The sequence below is a fragment of the Acomys russatus genome, chromosome X (genome assembly GCF_903995435.1).
Source record: "Acomys russatus chromosome X, mAcoRus1.1, whole genome shotgun sequence".
NCBI lineage: Eukaryota > Metazoa > Chordata > Mammalia > Rodentia > Muridae > Acomys > Acomys russatus.
In genome coordinates this window covers 59,501,720-59,514,351 of record NC_067169.1, presented here as the reverse complement: position 1 = coordinate 59,514,351, position 12,632 = coordinate 59,501,720, and the positions used below count along the sequence as shown (strand labels likewise).

Here is a 12,632-nt window from a genome sequence, read left to right as displayed (position 1 = left end):
AACCCACTTCAAACACTGGATATTCCAATGCCATAGAAATACAGGAAAAGTGCAATATATCACTAGTTATGAAGATGTTTGAGGCATTTAAAGAGGAAACTAATACCTCTCTCAAAGTAATACAGGAAAATACAATCAAATAGAAGCCATCAAAGACATAGAGGAAAACACCATCAAACAGATGAAGGAAGAGAATAAAACAGTTCAAGACCTGAAAATGGAAATAGAATCAATAAAGAAAACACAAACTGAGAAAATCCAGGAGACAGAAAACCTAAAGCAAGAAACAGAAACACATGAAATAAGCATCAACCTCTGGAGGGGAGGATATCAGGCACAGAAAACACAATAGAAGAAATTGACACATGGGTCAAAGAAAATATTAAAATGGAAAAATTCCTGACACAAAATATCCAAGGAATGAAGGACAACATAAAAAGACGAAAAGTAAGAATAAGAATGGAAGAAAAAGAAGATTCCAGGCTCCAAAAACCAGAAAACATTTTCAGGAATATCATAGAAGAAAATGTCCCCAACATGAAGAAAAAGATGCATTTAAACATACAAGAGGACAACAAAATGTGAAATAGACTAGACCAGAGAATCCTCCTTCCACATAATAATCAAAACATTAACTCTACAGAACAAATAAAAATATTAAAAGTTGCAAGGTAAGGGGATACAAGATGGCGGCGAGCAGTGTGAACCGCGTTTGGAGGCTCCAGTGAACAATTCAGGGATTTGCACAGATTTCTGAGCCAGGAACACCGAGGGCCGAACATCAGGGCAGCGGGAGCGCTCCACGGTTCGGAGGGACCAGGGTGCAGAGGACCTGCGTGCCCCTGCACAAGGGAGGAGCGTGGGTTTTCTCTAATCGGAGCGGCAGCGGCAGAGGCAGCAGCACCAGCGGCACCAGCAGCGGTGGCTGAGGTTTGCAGCTCATAGCCTTCCGGTGGAGGCGATTGGTGTGGTGGCTGGTGGGAGTTGCTGCAGGAGAGGGGACTCGGGGCAGGATATGAGTCACGTGGGGCCTTCAGACCCAGACTGGACTCGGCAGACAGTTCGGCCTCAGAGTCCCGGGTACTGGCCCGGCCCAGCAAGTAATTCTGCCCAAGGCACTAACTCAGCATGGCCACAGCTCCCCTGCTGTGGCACAGGCTTAGTTGAGTGCACAGCTCCACACTAGGCAGCACCTCAGCTCAGCGGCAGCTCCCCTGCGGTGACACAGTCTGGGTGGAGCACTTGGTTCCACCACAGACGCTAACTCAGAGCAGCCGCAGTTCTCCTGCTGTGGCGCAGGCTTGGCCGATCACTCAGTTCCACCCTAGGTGCCACCTCAGTTCAGCGGCAGCTCTCCTGCGGTGACACAGTCTGGGAGGAGCACTTGGATCCACCACTGGTGCTAACTCTGAGCAGCCACAGTTCTCCTGCTGTGGTGCAGGATGGACAGAGCGCTCGGTTCCACCAGCTCTAAGACTCTGGTTGGACACAGTGTGCAGTTTGAATCCAGAATTCCTGGCTGAGATTGGTGGTCAGTTCGGGGCCTGAGTCAATAACTGACCACAGCACGCACTTTGGGCCAAAAGGCCCTAGCGGAGCCTGGTGCGTAGTCCCAGCCCAAAAATTCTGGCTGGACCCTGTGTGCATTTTGGGCCCAGAATCCCTAGCTGAGCTTGGCAGACGGTTCAGGCCCTGAGAATCGAGCTGAGTTCAGCCCGTGGTTTGGGGCCCAGTGCTCCTGGCTGGACTTGGCAGGGAATACAGAAGGCTGTGGACACCTTGGCCTGACCCAACGCTCATTCAGAGACCCAGAACAATTGTAGGATCCACAGCACAGGGGGGCTGAAGATCACTGGCTGTGAGAGACCAGAACAACAGGGCTAACCTCCTAACATCCACACCAGTGAAGCTTTGAGCTCGCAGCTTAGGGAAATCATGAGAAAACAAGTGAATCCATCGTCAGACACCCTCCATCCAACTCTGGAAGCTACCCAACAAAAACAAAGACGGCAAGATGTCTAAAGGACAACGAAAAAGCATACGCAAAAAACCCCAAAACAACATGGCGTCTCCAGTTTCCAGCTATCCCAAAGAAAACAACCCAGAGAACTCAAATACAACGGAAATACAGGAAAATGACCTCAAATCCTTAGTAATGAGGATGATAATGGAAGAAACAAATAAAATTCGTAATCAAATGCAGGAAGACGCAGACAAACAGGTGAGAGACATAAAGGAAGCACATAGAGTGGAACTGGAAAAAATTGCAGGAAAATGCAAACAACCAGATGAAAGAAATAAATAAAACGGTTCAAGCTCTGAAGACCTATAAAGAGGCAATGGAAGAAACTCAGGAATATACAAAAAATCAAATGCAAGAAATCAAAAAATCAGTTCAAGATCTGAAAATGAAAATGGATTCAATGATAAACACACAGACAGAAGAAAAATGAGAACATGAGACCTCAGAGAAGAGGGCAAGCAACACAGAGGTGAGCTTTTCTAACAGAATCCAAGAGATGGAAGAAGGAATCTCAGGGCTAGAAGATACAATCACAGATACTGAATCAACCATTAAAGAAAATGCCAAATATGGAAAACTCCTGACACAAAACATCCAAGAAATTAAAGACACAATGAAAAGAAGAAATTTGAGGATAATAGGCATTGAAGAAAGAGAAGACATCAGACTCCAGGGCCCAGAAATTATTCTCAACAAAATCATAGAAGAAAATTTCCACAATCTAAAGAAAGAAATGCCTATACACATACAAGAGGCCTACAGAACACCAAATAGAATTGACCAGAAAAGAAAAACTGCCCGCCACATAATAATCAAAACACAAAACATGCAAAACAAAGAAAAAATATTAAAAGCTGCAAGGGAAAAGGACCAAATAACATTTAATGGTAAACCTATCAGAATTACACCCGACTTCTCAGCAGAGACCATAAAAGCCAGAAGGGCCTGGACAGAGATCCTGCAAACCTAAGAGACCACAGATGCCAGGCCAGACTACTTTACCCAGCAAAATTATCAATAACCATTGATGGAGAAAACAAAATATTCCATGACAAAAACAAATTCAAACAGTACCTATCCACAAATCCAGCTTTACAGAAGGTACTAGAAGGAAAATTCCATCCCAAAGGGTCAAGCTACAACCAAAACTACCCAGGAAATAGATAACTATCCCATGGCAAAAACACAACTACACAAATGCACGACTGAAAACAACATCAAAATTAAGACTCTTAACAGTCACTGGTCATTAATATCTCTCAACATCAATGGCCTCAATTCTCCAATAAAAAGACACAGACTAACTGAGTGGGTACATAAACAAGATCCAACATTCTTCTACATTCAAGAAACACATCTCACCCATAATGAAAGGCATTACCTCAGGGTAAAAGGTTGGAAAAAATATTCCAAGCAAATGGTCACAAGAAGCAAGCAGGCGTAGCCATTTTAGTATCGAACAAAATAGACTTTCAACCAAAATTAATCTAAAGGGATGAGGAAGGACACTTCATACTCATCAAAGGTAAAGTCAACCAAGATGACATCACAATTCTGAACATCTATGCTCCCAATACAAGGGCACCCACATTTGTAAAAGATCTCCTAAAAAAGCTTAAACCACACATCGATCCCCACACAATAATAGTGGGAGACTTCAACACCCCATTCTCACTGAAGGATAAGTCATTGAAACAGAAACTAAGCAGAGAAATAACATCATTAACCAATGCCATGGGTCAAATGGATCTAACAGATATCTATAGAACCTTTCACCCAAACAAGAAAGAATACACCTTCTTCTCTGCACCCCATGGAACCTTCTTCAAAATTGATCACATCGTAGGTCAAAAAGCAAGCCTCAATAGATACAAGAGGATTGAAATAATACCTTGTATCCTATCAGATCACCATGCTCTCAGGCTGCAATTCAACAACAACAGTAATAACAAAAAGCCTACACGTACATAGAAACTAAACAACTCTCTGCTAAATGACACCTGGGTCAGGGAAGAAATAAAGAAAGAAATCAAGGAGTTTCTGAAATTCAATGAAAGTGAAGAAACAACATACCCAAATTTGTGGGATACATTGAAAGCAGTGCTAAGAGGAAAATTCATAGCACTAAGTGCCTTTAAAAAGAAATTGGAAACATCGCACATAAGCATCTTAACAACACAACTGGAACCCCTAGAAAAAAAAAGAAGCAGAAACACCCAAGAGGAGTAGACGCCTGGAAATAATCAAACTCAGGGCTGAAATTAACAAATTAGAAACTAAGAAAACAGTCCAAAGAATCAACAAAACCAAAAGCTGGTTCTTTGAGAAAATCAACAATATAGACAGACCATTAGCCAAAGTAACTAAAAGGCAGAGAGACAGTATTGAAATCAACAAAATCAGAAATGAAAAGGGAGACATAACAACAGACACTGAAGAAATTCAAAGAATCATAAGATCCTACTTTGAAGGCATATACGCCACAAAATTTGAAAATCTAAGGGAAATGGATAATTTTCTTGATCAATTTCACTTGCCAAAGTTGAATGAAGAACAGATAAACAAGTTAAATAGTCCCATTTCCCCTACAGAAATAGAAGCAATCATCGATGGTCTCCCAACCAAAAAAAAAAAAAAAAAAATCCCAGGGCCAGATGGTTTCAGTGCAGAATTCTACCAGACCTTCAAGGGCGAGTTAATACCGATATTCTTCAAGCTACTCCAAAAGATAGAAATGGAAGGAAAATTACCAAATTCATTCTATGAGGCCACAGTTTCATTGATATCTACACCTCACAAAGACTCAACAAAGAAAGAGGATTTCAGACCAATTTCTCTTATGAACATAGATGCAAAAATACTAAATAAAATACTTGCAAAACGAATACAGGAACACATCAAAGATATCATTCATCATGACCAAGTAGGCTTCATTCCAGGCATACAGGGATGGTTTAATATACGGAAATCCATCAATATAATCCACCATATAAACAAACTGAAAATAAAAAACCACATGATCATCTCCTTGGATGCAGAGAAAGCATTTGATAAAATTCAACACCCATTCATGTTTAAAGTTTTAGAGAGATCGGGGATACAAGGCACTTTCCTCAACATAATAAAGGCTATATACAGCAAACCAATAGCCAAAATCAAAGTAAATGGTGAGATACTCAAGGAAATTCCTCTAAAATTGGGAAGAAGGCAAGGCTGCCCACTCTTTCCATATCTCTTCAATATAGTACTCGAAGTTCTAGTCAGAGCAATAAGAAAACAAAAGGAGATCAAGGGTATCCAAATGTGAAAGGAGGAAGTCAAATTATCCCTATTTGCAGATGATATGATAGTGTACAAAAGTGACCCTTAAAATTCCACCAGAGAACTCCTAAAGCTGAGAAACACCTTCAGCAAATTGGCTGGATACAAAATTAACTCAAAAAAGTCTGTAGCCTTCCTATACACAAATGACAAGCTTGCAGAGGAAGAAATTAGGAAAACCACACCCTTCACATTAGCCACAAGCAATATAAAATATCTAGGAGTTACCCTAACTAAGCAAGTGAAGGACTTGTATGAAAAAAATTTCAAACTCTAAAGAAAGAGATTGAAAATGACCTGAGAAGATGGAATGATCTTCCTTGCTCATGGATTGGGAGAATTAACATAATAAAAATGGCCATCCTACCAAAAGCAATCTACAGATTCAATGCAATCCCTATCAAAATACCTACACAATTTTTTAAAGACATTGAAAGTTCAATTCTGAACTTCATATGGAAAAACAAAAAACCCAGAATAGCTAAAACAATCTTGTACAATAAAAAGTGCTCCGGAGGAATCTCCACACTTGATTTCAAACTGTACTATAAAGCAATAGTAATTAAATCAGCATGGTACTGGCCCAGCAACAGGCTGGTTGATCAGTGGAATCGAATCGAAGACCCAGATATGAATCCACACACATATGGTCACTTGATTTTTGACAAAGAAGCCAAATCCATTCAATGGAAAAAGGATAGCATCTTCAACAAATGGTGCTGGTCTAACTGGAGGTCTATGTGTAAAAAAATGAAACTGGACCCATATTTGTCACCTTGCACAAAACTCAAATCCAAGTGGATTAAAGACCTCAACATAAAACCAGAGACACTAAGCCACTTAGAGGAAAAAGTGGGAAAGAGTCTGGAAGATATTGGCACAGGAGACAACTTCCTGAACAGAACACCACCGGCCCAGGCCTTAATGTCAACCATTAATAAATGGGACCTCATGAGGCTGAGAAGCTTCTGTAAGGCAGGAGACACTGTCAAGAGAACAAAGCGACAGCCTACAGACTGGGAAAAAATCTTCACCAACCATACATCTGACAAAGGTTTAATATCCAAAATATATAAAGAACTCAAGAAATTAAACACCACCAAACCGAATAACCCAATTGAGAAATGGGGCTTGGAACTAAACAGAGAATTCTCAACAGAGGAGTATCAAATGGCTGAGAAACACTTAAAGAAATGCTCAACCTCCTTAGTCATCAGGGAAATGCAAATCAAAACAACTCTGAGATTCCATCTTACACCCATCAGAATGGCTAAGATCAAAAACTCAAGCGACACCACATGCTGGCGAGGATGTGGGGAGAGAGGAACACTCCTTCATTGCTGGTGGGAATGCAAACTAGTACAGCCACTTTGGAAATCTATCTGGTGCTATCTCAGAAAAATGGGAGTAGGGCTTCCTCAAGACCCAGCTATTCCACTCCTTGGAATATACCCAGAAGATGCTCCAGCACACAACAAGAAAATTTGCTCAACCATGTTCATAGCAGCCTTAGTCATAATAGCCAGAACATGGAGGCGGCCTAGGTGTTCCTCAGTAGAAGAGTGGATAAAGAAACTGTGGTACATATACACTATGGAATGCTGCTCGGTTATTAAAAACGAGGAATTCCCGAAATTTGTGGATAAATAGATTGAGCTAGAAATGGTCATAATGAGTGAGTTAACCCAGAAGCAGAAAGAATCAAATGGTGTATACTCACTTATATCTGCATACTAGCCCAAGGGGCATGTCCCATGAAAGCCTTCACTTACCAGGAAACTGGGACAGAGGGGAAGGCATCCTATTGGGACTCTAAATGAGAGACGCATGGAAGAATAGCAAAATAAAAGAATACAGAGCGTCCTAGAAATCTACAAGTAGAACAATATGATAGGCAGATTTGGGCCCGGGGGTCCCGCTCAGACCTAGGCATCAGCCAAGGACAATAAGGAGGTAAACTTTAAACCCCTTCCCTGATCTAGCCAATGGTCAGAATATTCTCCACAGTTGAGTGGAGAGTGTGATATGACTTTCTCAGGTACTATGGTGCCTCACATTTGACCATGTCCCCTGGAGGGGGAAACCTGGTGGCACTCAGAGGAAGGACAGCAGGTAGCCAAGAAGAGACTTGATACCCTATGAGAATATATAGGGGGAGGTAATCCTCCTCAGGATCAGTCATAGGGGAGGGGAATAATGGGAAATGGGGGGGGGGGAAATGGGAGGATACACGGGATGGGATAAACATTGAGATGTAACAAGAATAAATCTCCTTATGGAGATGGCTTTAAATGTGACAAACAAACCACTGCTCAAAATGTCTTCATTTTGACCACAGACAGAATTCTTCCGAAAAAAGGGCAAGCTTAGATGCTGGCAGAGTTGATGGCTAAACTCTGCCTAGAAAGGGTAAGGAAATCCTCAATAGTTCCTGTCTCACAAATATGTCTGTCAGATATATTGAGCCAAAAGGCAGAAGAAGATGCTCCAACATAATAGAGAGTTTGGGTGACTATAGAGGCAGCAAACTATCTCTGTCATCTTCTCAGTGGAAAGCTACTAACCTGCACTCCCTGCATATTCAGGTAATCAAGTTTATTCCTTCTCAGGTCTCTGATGGAGTTGAAGACCAGGTAGCTTAGTTTTACAGTGAAGCTTACTTGTTTAGGGGTTAAAATGTTTTTAAATCTAGATAGATATTTTAAATTGATAATGAGAAGATGTGATGGAGACTGATTTACATTCAGAATTTTTGATGCACCAAGATAGGAAAGATGTTTTCTTCAAGGCTGTTAAATACAAAAAGCTAAAACACTAAGAATGGAACATTTACATAATTCATGATTGTGTCATGGTTCTTCTTGCTATATGTAGCCTATTGTATATATCCATAATCATGTATATGTAAAAAATAAAAAAGTTTTGATAAAATAAGTAAATGAATAAACACAAGCACACTATCACCACCAATACCACAACAAAAAGAATAATCATTGGTTACAAATATCTTTCACTATCAATAGACAATTCTCCAATAAAAAGACACAGGCTAGCCAGACATGGTAGTATACACCATTAATCCCAGCACTCGGGAGGCAGAGGCAAGTGGATCATTGTGAGTTCAAGGCCAGCCTGGTCTAAAAAGTGAGTACAGGACAGCCAAGGCTACACAGAAAAACCCTGTATTGGAAAAAAAGACACAGGCTTACAGAATAGAGGTGGAAACAAAATCCACCAATCTGGTGCATTCAATAGACACATCTCAACAACAAAGAGAGGCATTAGCTTGGAGTAAGCAACTGGAAGAAAGTTCTCCAAGCAAATGGACCAAAGAAGCAGCCTGAAGTTGCCATCTTAATGTCTAATAATATATACTTTCAACCAACATTAATCAAAAAAGATGGGAAAAGATACTCATCAAAGGAAAATTCCACCAAAAAGATATCTCAGTCATGAATATGTATGCCCCAAATACAAGAGTACCCACATTTATAAAAGAAACACTACTAAAACTTACACCACACATAGATCCACATACATTAATAGTGGAAGGCTTAAACACCCCACTCTCTCCAATGAACAGATCATCAAAACAGAAACTAAATTAAGAAATAATTAAACTAACAGAGGTCAAAAATCAAATGAACGTACTAGATATCTAAGGAACTTTTCACTGAAACATAAAAGAACATTCTTTCTTCTCAGCTCTATACAGAATTTTCTCCAAAATGAACCATATATTTAGTCACAAAGCAAGCCTCAACTTAAACAATAAAATTGAATTAACCCATTGTTATTTATCAGACAACCATAGTTTAATGCTAGACCTCAACAACAACAGAAATAACAAAAAGCCTACACACTCAGTGAAACTGAACCACTCCCTGCTCAGTCACCACTGGGTCAGGGAAGAAATAAAAAAAATTAAATACTTCCTAAAATTCAATGAAAATGAAGGCACAACATATCCAAACTAATGGAACACAATGCTTTCATAAAGAAATTGGAGCGATCACATACTAGCAACATAACAACTCACCTGAAAGCGCTAAGAAAAAATGAAGCAAACACATGAAAAAGGAGTAGACTGCAGGAAATAATTAAACTGAGGACTGAAATCAATAAATTAGAAACAAAAAGAATAGACCAAAGAAATCAGTAAAACCCAGAGCAGGTTCTTTGAGAAAATCAACAATATTGACAAACCCTTAGCCAAACTAACTAAAAGGCAGAGGTAGAGTTTCCAAACAAAATCAGAAATGAAAAGGGGGACAACAACAGACACTGAGGAAGTACAAAGACTCATTAGGTCTTATTTACAAAGCCTTTATTCCACAAAATTGGAAAACCTAAAGAAAATGGATATATTTCTTGATAGCTGTCACCTACCAAAGTTAAATCAAGATCATGGAAAGTACTGAAACAGTCCTGTAGCCCTTAATAAAATTCTCCCAACCAAAATAAGCCAAGACCCAGATCACTGTAACACAAATTTCTACCACACTTTCAAAGAAGATCTAGTCCCAATACTCCTCAAATTATTTCACCAAATAGAAACAGAGAGAATATTGCCAAACACAGTCTATGAGGCCACAGTCACCCTGACACCTAACATACACAAAGACTCAAAAAATAAAGCATTTCAGACTAATTTTACTCATGAGCATTGATGCAAAGACATGCAATAAAATACTTGCAAACCACTCTTTTCTGATTCTCATGGCTGGAGCAGCCATGAGGAGCAGCAAAGTCTCTCTTGACACCCTGTACAGGGCAGTATGGGACCCAGCACAAGAGCTATAAGTCTCTTGATATGGTGGAGTTTCAGATCAGCCTGAAGAGCTATGACCCTGAGAAGGACAAACGCTTCTTGGGCACTGTCAAGCATAAGTCCACTCTTCATTGCAAGTTCTCAGTATATGTCATGGGGGACCAGCAGCACTGTGATGAGGCCAAGGTTGTGGATATCCCCCAGATGGACATTAAGGTGCTGAAGAAACTTAGTAAAAACAAGAAGTTGATTTTAAAAATAGCTAAGGAATATGATGCTTTTTTTGGTCTCAGAGTCTCTGATGAAGCAGATCCCACATATCCTGGGCCCAGGCCTAAACAAGGTTGGCAAGTTTCCTTCCCTGCTGGCATATAATGAAAACATGGTGGCCAAGGTTGATGAGGTGAAATCCACGATCATGTTCCAGATGAAGAAGGAGCTTTGTCTGAATGTTGCTCTTGGCCATGTGAAGATGACTGATGATGAGCTGCTCTACAAAATCCACCTGACTGTCAATTTTTTTATGTCCTTGCTCAAAAAGAACTGTCAAAATGTCCAGGCTTTGTACATTAAGAGCATCATGCATCTCTACTAGGACACCCCAATAAATCTTAGTGATGCCACTTCAATAAAAATACTTGCAAACCAAATCCAAGAACACATCAAATTCACCATCTGCCATGACCATATAGGCTTCATCCCAGGGATGCAGGGATGGGTCAACATATGAAATCAGTCAATGTAATCCAGCATATAAACAAACTGAAAGAAAAAAATCACATGATCATCTCATTAGATGCAGAAAAAGTTTTCAACAAAATCTAGCATCCATTCATGATAAAATGTCTTGCAGAGATGAGGGATACCAGACCCATACCTAAGCATATTAAAAGCTATATACAACAAACCAGTAGCGAACATCAAATTAATTGGAGAGAAACTCAAAGCAATCCCACTAAAATCAGAGACTAAACAAGGTTACCCACTCTCTCCATTTCTTTTCAATATAGTACTTAAAGTTCTAGCTAGCACAATAAGACAACTAAAGGAGATTGATAGGATACAAATTGGAAAGGAGGAAGTCAAAGTATTTCTATTCGCAGATGATATGACAGTATAAAAAAGCGACCCTAGAAATTCCACCAAGGAACTCCTACAGCTGGAAAACACCTTCAGCAAAGTGGATGGATATGAGATTAATTTTTTTTAAAAATCAGTATCCTTCCCATACACAAATGATAAACTGACTTAGAAAGAAATTAAGGAAATCACACCCTTCACAATAATCACAAATAATATAAATTATCTTGGTGTAACTCTAACCAAGTGAGTCAAAGACATGTATAAGAAGAACTTCAAGTCTCTGAAAAAATTGAAAGATATATGAAAAGATGGAAATATAGCCTATGCTCACGGATTCGTAGTATTAACGTAGTAAAAATGGCCATCTACAGACAGGATTCTACAGACTCAAAGCTATCCCCCTCAAAATACTAATACAATTATTTACAGACCTTGAAAGAACAGTTCTCAACTTCACATGGAAAAGCAAAAACTAGGGATAGCTAAAACAATTGTGTACACACACAAAAAAAGAACCTTTGGAGGTATCTCCATCCCTGATTTCAAGCTGTACTACAAAGCAATTGTAATAAAAACTGCATAGCACTGGCATAGAAATAGACTGATGGATGAATGGAATCAAATCAAAGACCCAGATATAAACCCCTACATCTATGGGCACTTGATTTTTTACAAAGGCGCCAAGTCATACAATGAAAAAAAAAGACAGTAGCTTTAACAAATGGTCTTGGTGTAACTGATGTCTACATATAGAAAACTCAAGTCCAAGATCAAAGATCTCAACATAGCAGAAGATACACTAAATAAATCAGACAAGTAAATGGTGAAGACCTTTGAACTCATTGGTGCAGAGACAACTTCCTGAACAGAACACCAACAGCTCAGGCCCTAATATCAATAATTAATAATTGGGACCTCTTGAAACTGAAAATCTGCTGTAAGGCAAAGGACACTGTCAATAGAATGAAACAGCAGTCTACAGATTTGGGAAAGATCTTCATCAATCCTACCTCTGGCAAAAGCTTTATATCTAATATGTATAAAATTGTTCAAAAATTAACACTAACAAACAAAATAACCCAACTGAAACATGGAGCATAAAACTAAACAGAAAATTCTGAACAGAAGAATATCAAATGGCCAAGAAGTACTTAAAGAAATGTTCAAAGTCCTTTGTTATTAGGGAAATGCAAATCAAACCTAGTCTGGGATTCTATCTAACACCTAAAAGAATGGCTAAGATCAAAATCTTAACTGACAGAACATGCTGGTGAAGATGTGGAGAAAGGGGAACACTCGTCCACTGATGATGGGAGTGAAAATTTGTAAAACTACTTTGGAAATTAATTGAAACTTTCTCAAAAAAACTGGGAATACCTGCAATACCCAGCTATACCACTCCTGGGCATACACCTGAAAGTTGTTCTACCACAC

General features: G+C 39.6%; 1 pseudogene; it reads left to right on the top strand.

Annotated features, from left to right (window-relative positions):
- Positions 1 to 10,078: 10,078 nt before the first annotated feature.
- On the top strand, positions 10,079 to 10,710 carry LOC127185303 (60S ribosomal protein L10a-like; annotated as a pseudogene).
- The last annotated feature ends 1,922 nt before the right edge of the window (positions 10,711 to 12,632 follow it).